Source organism: Bos grunniens, chromosome 1, assembly GCF_055505025.1.
Source record: "Bos grunniens cultivar Pamir isolate PY7600 chromosome 1, Bosgru_T2T1.0, whole genome shotgun sequence".
NCBI classification, from domain to species: Eukaryota; Metazoa; Chordata; class Mammalia; order Artiodactyla; family Bovidae; genus Bos; species Bos grunniens.
In genome coordinates, this window is record NC_141165.1 from 60,761,381 (window position 1) to 60,770,201 (window position 8,821).

Here is an 8,821-nt window from a genome sequence, read left to right on the forward strand (position 1 = left end):
ACTAAGCTTCATTGATTATGGTTGCTAAAATTTCCTATATCTCTCTGTAGATAAAACCCTGGCATTTCTCTCTCCTTTACTTAATTTGCATTGAAGTTTCTCAGCTTATCCGAAGCCCAGCTCTGCACTGGAGTACTGTGATTGTTCCAAGCGGAAGCCATAGTTACTGTCTGTTACTTTTGTCATGTTGCCATTCATTAATCTGAGGAAGAACTGTGAGCAGAGTGAGAAAAACATAACATCAGTCTCTTCTCCTCTTTGGAGGGGTGCCTCTCTTTTCCTTCCATAGAGCAAAAGCAGAAAAAGTGACAGTGTTTACACTATACTCATATAGCAGTGTAAAAACCTTTTTTCAATCAGAGAAGAAAACTTGTTTTCTGAGAAAATCTCCCTCCTCCCCTGCATTCATAAACAACTCCTCCCTAGAGTGTGAGTTGATGCTTCCAGCGACTCCCATAATTTGTAAGTCAGTTTTCCTCCTTACCAAAAAAAAAAAAAATCTGTCAGTTTCAAAGCATGCAATATTTTAAGCTTGATTTCTGTTTATTTTTAAACATTATTTTAAGAACATTATGAGGGTTCTTTTAGACACTTTAAATCTCACCCTCCTCTATAGTTCCTCTGCTGCTGAGTTCTGCCTGGTTGATGAGACTTCCCTCTGGCTTCTACCTCTGCCCCACTAGGCTGCTCTCAGATGCTGGTCCCCCACTCCTCCCACTGTCACATTCTGCCACGGCTTACGGGCATCTCCCGGATCTTTCCTTCCAAGCCTGTTTCCAGCTGCAGTACCACAAGATGCAGCTTCCTCTCTGGTCAGGGCAATAAAGTGAAAGTGAAAGTGAAAGTCGCTCAGTCATGTCCGACTCTGCGACCCCATCGACTGTAGCCGGCCAGGTTCCTCTGTCTATGGAATTCTCCAGGCAATTCTACTGGAGTGGGTAGCTGTTCCCTTCTCCAGGGGATCTTCCCAACCCAGGGATCGAACCCAGGTTTCCCACATTGTGGGCAGATTCCTTACCATCTGAGCCACCAGGGTGGAAACTAGAAGAGCCAAAGTGCCACATCTCTTAGTTTTCTGAGTTGGAATTACCTGAGAGCATCTTCTCAGGCTCTCAGCTCACCATCCCATTGTGAGAATAAACAGGCTCAGTGGATGCACCTCTGAAAGGAAAAATTAGAGGAATGAAGACTTTCTACTTGATCAAATCCAGTTTGGGGGTGATGATAGGCAAGGAGGTGGTGATGAGCACCATCTGTTAGGGGGGTGCCAAGGGACCAGGTCTGGAAACCCAAGGGGATGAGCTTCAATTCAGTGTGGACCAATGGTTCCGAACCCAGGCTCCACTGGGAGGAGATCTGATGATACCATTGACAGTCCTGCCATTGCCACTTTCTGAGATGTCCTCAGGGACACAGCGTCCAGGAGACTCTCAGACTGAGATCTGTATCTCAACAGGCTTTACAGCTTTAGCAGGAAGAATGCAAATCTTAAGACACACCACTTGCATCTCACTTGGGAGCCAAACTAGAATCAGGAAAAATGAGTTCTTATTCTCTGTGCCAGGGCCACTGCTGGTACAGTAATGCTGATTAATTGGCCGGGGTGGACTGTGAGGGAGCAAATTTTTCCAAATTGGTTGAGGTGCTCCTCTTCTGAATTCTAGAAGCTCCCTGTGCCTGACTCTGCCATAGTCCTCACCATACTCCCCTCTTCTTGTCTGCTGCTTGCTTTTCTTCCCCCACTTGCCTGTGACCTCTATGAAAGCAGGCACCAAGTATAATTCATCTTAACCCAGTGCCTATGCAGGGCCTGGTCCAAGGCAGACACTCTGTCCATGTTTATTAAATGAAAACTTTGATGGGTGAAAATGAAAGAGAGTGAGAAAAATCTTTTACTCTAGATTTCGATTAGGCAGCTATCTTTTCTCCATCTAGAGTCATTGATTTGTCTTTGTTTTCAAGTCAGAGTCATTGCTTTTAAAAACTATCTCCCTCTTCAGGTCAAGAGAAGATTCACCTTCATTTAGAAAGCCTGATCCAGGAATCTAGCAAGCCTAACCATGGGGTTGCTATTAGTCTTCTGCAGGACTTGTTCAAGACAGGCTTCACTTATGGGTTGACCCTTCATGGAATTGGGCGGCCTGAGGAAGAAGAAAGCCAGATGAGAAGATAACTGCAAATTGTAACAGGAAACTTGGAATTAAATCTAGACAGGTGAGTGTCAGACTGCCAGTCTGTCCAAGGTTTGTGTGCCTTTCTCCCTCTCTAGACTGTCAGCCTCTGGGGGCAAGTCATCGCATTCCCAGCACCAGGAGCAGTGTAAGCTGTAAGCAGAAACATCCAAAGATATTTCATGTTTGGGGTCAGACTAAGAATGGGGATAGGAAGGCCAACAGGCAAGAATGATGAGCAGATAGGGTACTTTCCTAGATGACCCCTGGCAACGAGGGCAAATGGGGGAAAATTACTTTGTTGAGTGCTAACTGTATGCCAGACATTGCAGAAGGTGAGTGCTTCCAAAATTTCTGAGACTTGATTTGTCCCAGATTAACTATGTTTCTGATGTTTCAGTGTTTTAACTCCAAAGAGCAAAATAATATAAAAATAATTTTCCAAGTGTGATTAAAAAAAAACCCCAAATTTTGAAATAGTTATGTTTCAAAAACTCTTTTATATTTCTACATCTTGCAAATCAATTAAAATAATGCAGTATGCATTGACCTTCATTTAGAAAGTCTGATCCAGGAATCTAGCAAGCCTAACCATGGGGTTGCTGTTAGTCTTCTGCAGGACTTGTTCAAGACAGGCTTCATTTATAAGAGTTGACCCCATTCATTACTATGTCTATCATTACTACACATTACTTTGCATAGACTAAAAACAATGGATGTATCTGAAAGGGAAAAAAAAATTTCAGGTTATATAAAATCGTAAATCTCTAGGCACATAAGCATGTATACACAAACAATACATTCTATTTAGTATTTCTCATAATGAAAAACCAGAATTTGTAATACTTATTCGTCTTCTTAAAACTGGTGATATATACACAAAAAATAAATTTCCAGAGGGTAAAACATTTACATATATATGTGTAGATGTTTTATTCTTTGGAAAAGCTTGCTGATCTGTGGCAAATTCCCTCATCCTTGGGAGCTGGTATAATTACATCTGCAGAATCAAAGGAGAAGATGACGCAACGGCTCCTCTGAGAAGGTTGTCGGTGCCATCTGTTTCCTCCCGCAGAGCCTTCCTTTCCAAACTCCCCTCCCAGCTCGTGCATCTGGACTGTGTCCATGAAGTCTAGGAGGTTTTCCCAATGTCACAAGCTTGGGCAGAGCCATTCTGGCCCATCCGTCAGGGTTTCTTCCCCTCTGTCCATAAGCCGTGGTGACATCACCTTGCTGCATACAAAGCCAGGGATGACGGCGTTACACGGTTCCTCTCTGGAAGGCGGCTCTGCTTAAATTCCCCAGGGAATGATCCTCTATTTTGTCCTACTCAGTTAGTAACTAACAGGAGTTGGTGAATGAAGACCCCAGGGCCCCTGTGCCTAGGGTGGGATATCCAAGGCATGTTTATACTGCCTCCAGTGGTTCTCTCAGGGCCTAAGTCCCAGTCAACCACAGTGATACCTGGCTCAATCTGTGTGTGTGTGCTCAGTCATGTCTGATTCTTTGTGGCCTCATGAACTGTAGCCCGCCAGGCTCCTCTGTCCATGGAATTTTCCAGGCAAGAATATTGGAGTGGGGTGCCATTTCCTACTCCAGGGGTATCTTCCCCACCCAGGGATGGAATCCTCAGCTCTTGCATGTCCTGCATTGGCAGGCGGATTCTTTACCACTAGTGCCACCTCGGAAGCCCAATGGGCTCAATAGGCAACCTTTATTAGCTTTCTTATCTCACCTTACCACCCCTTCATCTTCAGATAAACCACTTGCACCTGAGTCTTTGTTTCATGGTGTTTCTTGGAGGAACTCAGCCGAAGAAATCAATTTACCAAGACTCTGAGGGAAATTTTGTTCTGGAGTTATTGGATTATTTTAGGAAGTTATATAAAAAATATGGAAGAAGTACTGAGAGACAGCAGCGGGTGGGGGAAGGATCTAGACGATCATTGCAGGTTGACTGTGAAGAAAACTGCACAGCTTTCCTCAGGTAGGGCTTGAAACGGCTTCAGAGGTGTTTTTTATTAGGCATGCATTTCCTGCTCGCTCTATGTAAAAACACTGTAACAAATACAATCTGTTAAAGATGTAACCGGAACGTAGGTAAGCATTTTTGCACATAGATATTTGAAGAAGTATTTTTTATAACAGTGAAATATTGAAAACAACCTGAGGATCTAGTTAAGGAAATTATCACAAAATATGGTGTATCTACTAAATGGAATATTGTGCATGCACTTAAAATGCCTATTTTTTTTAATGCCTATTTTAAAATGTGGAAAATGCTAATAATATGGGTGTGTGAAGACATTTTACCTTTACCCACTGCTAGGAGAAAAGGCCCTGCCTCCACACACTTCTGTTTCAGTTCAGTTCAGTTCAGTTGCTCAGTCATGTCCAACTCTTTGCGACCCCATGAATCACAGCATGCCAGGCCTCCCTGTCCATCACCAACTCCTGGAGTTCACTCAGACTCACGTCCATCGAGTCAGTGATGCCATCCAGCCATCTCATCCTCTGTCATCCCCTTCTCCTCCTGCCCCCAATCCCTCCCAGCATCAGAGTCTTTTCCAGTGAGTCAACTCTTCCCATGAGGTGGCCAAAGTACTGGAGTTTCAGCTTTAGCATCATTCCTTCCAAAGAAATCCCAGGGCTGATCTCCTTCAGAATGGACTGGTTGGATCTCCTTGCAGTCCAAGGGACTCTCAAGAGTCTTCTCCAACACCACAGTTCAAAAGCATCAATTCTTCAGCGCTCAGCCTTCTTCACAGTCCAACTTTACAGTCCCCTTAGTTCCGTAAGAGTGATGACTTCTGAGAGGGGGGCCAGAAGAAGGTGCTGTTGGAAGAAGGACGCATGTGTGATCCGTAATGTGGATAAAATGGGTGCAAACATTACAAATTGAGGAAATGGGAAGGCAAACAGAACAAACTGCATTTAGGGAGCTCCACTTACCACTTCATCTCCTTGGACTGTGTCTGCACCCCTGCCACAACACAGGAGAGACTATATATCTATCATTTATTGTATCCTGACCGCACGTGACACACCATCCTAGCTGCTTTAGAAATATCATTCATAATATCTCTAACAACCTTCTAGGGAAATATCACAATCTCTACTTTTTTCAAATATGGAAAGTAAGAATCAGGATGGTGTAAGCAACCAGCCTACCATCACTCAATAGAATGCAAACCCTAGTATTTCCATTGCTGAGGAAATCAGAGCTAGGGACAAAAAAATGACCTTTCCTATGTGATGGGGAAGTGATCAACCAAACTCTAGAATAAGACCAGGAAATGTGTAACTGCAGGAATTTAGGAAGACAGTTCTCCTAAGCCATGCTGGGCTGACTCCTGGGGTGGTCACTTGCCAGGTGACCTTGTTCTCATCCTTGTTCTCTCTCATAATTGAACTGACAGCAGACTTACCACTGAATATGGCACAAAGGTTTGGCCTTTGAGCCAGTTCTCCGGGTAGCAAACAATCCCCAAACAGGAAGTCCAGCTGAGAGGGGTGCATCTAGCCGTGCACCCAGCCATCTGCCTCTCTGGAGGGATGTTGCCCTGGCTCCAGAGAGGTGCAGAATCGGCTGAGTTGGCGCCTTGCTGGTGTGGAGAGCAGATTGTGTCCGTCTCCTCCCAACTCTGTTCAATGATGTCTTGAGTGCCGCTCGAAAGCAGCAATGGTGTGGATGTCTGCACCACGGAAATCAGTCAACATTGAAGATTTTACTGCAGATGGCTTTTCTCCTGGACATCCAATTGATTACTGGGTGACAGCCTGTAAGGGCCAGAGGCTGCCCTGTAGACACTGCCATCTGTCTGCTGTGGCAAAGACAAGATGATAACACACGGGTGATATCAACTGTGTCTGCAAACCTACTGAGGTTTTAGGGAGCCTGTAGATATACTCCTTTTCCCTGATGCAGTTTTGAACCAGTTGGAATATACAGAACAGTCAGGCAGATGGAGTCCAATGTATCAATATCATCCCTCTTGCTGATAAAGACTAGATGGTGAATGTGGTTTAAGAGCAGCAAGAACAGGCTTCCAGTCCTGAACCCTGGATTCAGGCAGACTTAACCACGTGGCCACAAGCTCATCTGGACAGCCAATAGCCCTCCCACCTGCCACCCACCATATGGAGCTCTCCTACTAAAAAACTTAGAACACAGAGATTTAGAACACTTGCTATCTAGGAGCAGCTGACTTCCTAGATGAAGGAGAGAGGAAAGGACTGAGTTCCTATTGCCTGATTCCTCTCCCAAAGCCCCTGATAAGGGCTTTGATTCCACTTTGCGGGGTAATGAGTGAGGGAGCAGATAGGAAAAGCATAATGACTCACATTGAGTGCCCACCACAAGGAAGTGAATGACCACTATCCTATGAAAACCTAATAAAAACCACATGGGAAACTGATGAGAAATGTTAACTAGATTCTTTTTTGTGCAAGGTGAGTGTCACATTGAGTTGAATTAGCTTCTCCATTAGCTTCTCACATTGAGTTGACATTAGCAGGGGGAATTAACAGATGAGGTACAGAGAATTTATAATCCATATGTTGCTTTCACAGCTGGAGTGTTAGATGATAGCTTGAAGCGTAAAACCATCAAAGCAAAACCTCCACACATGGCCAGTACACAATTCATTCTACCTGTGAGAGTATGAGTTGAAATATTTTTTAACATCAGTGAAATGGAATTGGGATCAATTTTTGAATCTGCCATAATTTTAGTCTCGCAAAAGGCACACATTCAACTGTACTCAACTGTTCAGCTTCAACTGTATAGCTAGCCTTCAGTATTGATGTTTTCAAAAGTATCAGATTGTCCTGTATCTTTAGGAATATATGGTGGTGTTTCTTCTGCATGCACACGCATGCACAACTTCCAACCACAACACTGCAGATGGTGTCTACAAAAGAAAATGCATTCTACAAAAGCGATTATGGAACTTCAGAGTCCCCTTCAAGCCTGAGACAAGTGAAAAATTCTTGTGGGACCTGTCTCATTGAAAGCTTTGCCTGTCCTTCTCTGCGAGGCCTTTCCCCCATAAGCCTCTGGGGTACCTGGCCTTCATCCTGATACCGCTGACTTTTCCTCTCTTCATGGATTGTGAGCTGATGCTTCACATTGGCTGCTCAGCAGGCTACATGAGAGGTGACATTCTGCAGTGAGTCTGTACAGGGTTTCTTTTTTTAATGTGCATTTCCTCAGTTCTTATGTAGAAAATGTGGAAATCTGCCCTTAGAGCAGTCTAGACCAGAGAAGCTTTGAACTGTGTGAATGAGCTGTTTCTGGACTTTGCTCTATTTCCATCACAGTGAAACTGTCCAAGGGCTGGATATCCCTTTGGAGTGATGTAAGAAATACAACTGTTTCCATAGACCTTGATTTTAGTGCGCAGGATAATTCCTAGTTAGTAGTTCTTGATGTTTTATATACTCATATCTCAGTGAATTATTATTCAGAACACTTACTAGGTGGCAAAAAATCAATGATAATTTGCCATTTGGGACGTGAATTTGAATCCTGTGGAATTTTTCTCATGCACATTGGGTCATGATCTCAGGCTCCTCCCACTGGCTTTGTGAGTCTCCTTCTGTCATAAAGTGATCTTTAATCTCTTTCGGATCCAATTATGTTCAGAATGTAGTTTCTAAAGCTTCGGATTTCTATTAAAACCAAAATGAGAATACACTTTATATTTTATGGTTGGAGCCTTCCTGATTTATTATATTAGGCTGTTAATATCTCTAGAAGACGTTCTTATTTTATTGAACGTAAGTCTGGACTTTATACTAAAACTCAGTACTTGCCTGTTCATTACTCAACAACTGTTTATTAAATACCCATAATGTGCCAGGTTCTGCACTGGGCACGAAGAATTAATGTGCATTCAGGAAGTAGAATGAAAAGACACATTGACAAATTGTCACAATTTAGTGAGTGTTATAATGGTGGATCAGAGAAGGCAATGGCAACCCACTCCAGTACTTTTGCCTGGAAAATCCCATGGACAGAGGAGCCTGGTAGGGTGCAGTCCATGGGGTCGCCAAGAGTCAGACACGACTGAGCGACTTCACTTTCACTTTTCACTTTCATGCATTGGAGAAGGAAATGGCAACCCACTCCAGTGTTCTTGCCTGGAGAATCCCAGGGACAGAGGAGCCTGGTGGGCTGCTGTCTATGGGGTCGCACAGAGTCGGACACGACTGAAGCGACTTAGCAGCAGCAGCATAATGGTGGATGAATAGAAATGGTAGAAGGATGAAAGAAATACATAAGAATGTCTGGGTGAGTCATGAAGCACTTGAATGAAACTTGAAGAATTAAGAGAGATTTTTCCGGAGGACAAACAGAGGAAAAACCTTCCAGGCAGAGTAAAAGACTTAGAGAACAAGGTGTTTGGGGGAACTAAGAGAAGTTCAGTATTGCTGAAGTGCTGAGGGCAAGGGGAGCAGGGGGTGAGGCTTAACATGAGCCAGATGCTGTTAGAACAGCTTTATATTGATTATCTTGACTAATTTTGATAACACTATGAGGCTGGTATTGTTAATCTCATTTAATAGATGAGGAAACTGAGGCTTGGGGGATTATATAACTTGCTCAGGATTTCTAACTTAGTAGATGTTAGAGCTGAGATCAGACT

At 43.6% G+C, this 8,821-nt stretch overlaps 1 pseudogene; it reads right to left on the reverse strand.

Moving 5' to 3' along the window:
* Positions 1 to 6,717: 6,717 nt before the first annotated feature.
* LOC147379523 (ATP synthase F(0) complex subunit k, mitochondrial pseudogene) lies at positions 6,718 to 6,900 on the reverse strand (annotated as a pseudogene).
* Positions 6,901 to 8,821: the final 1,921 nt, after the last annotated feature.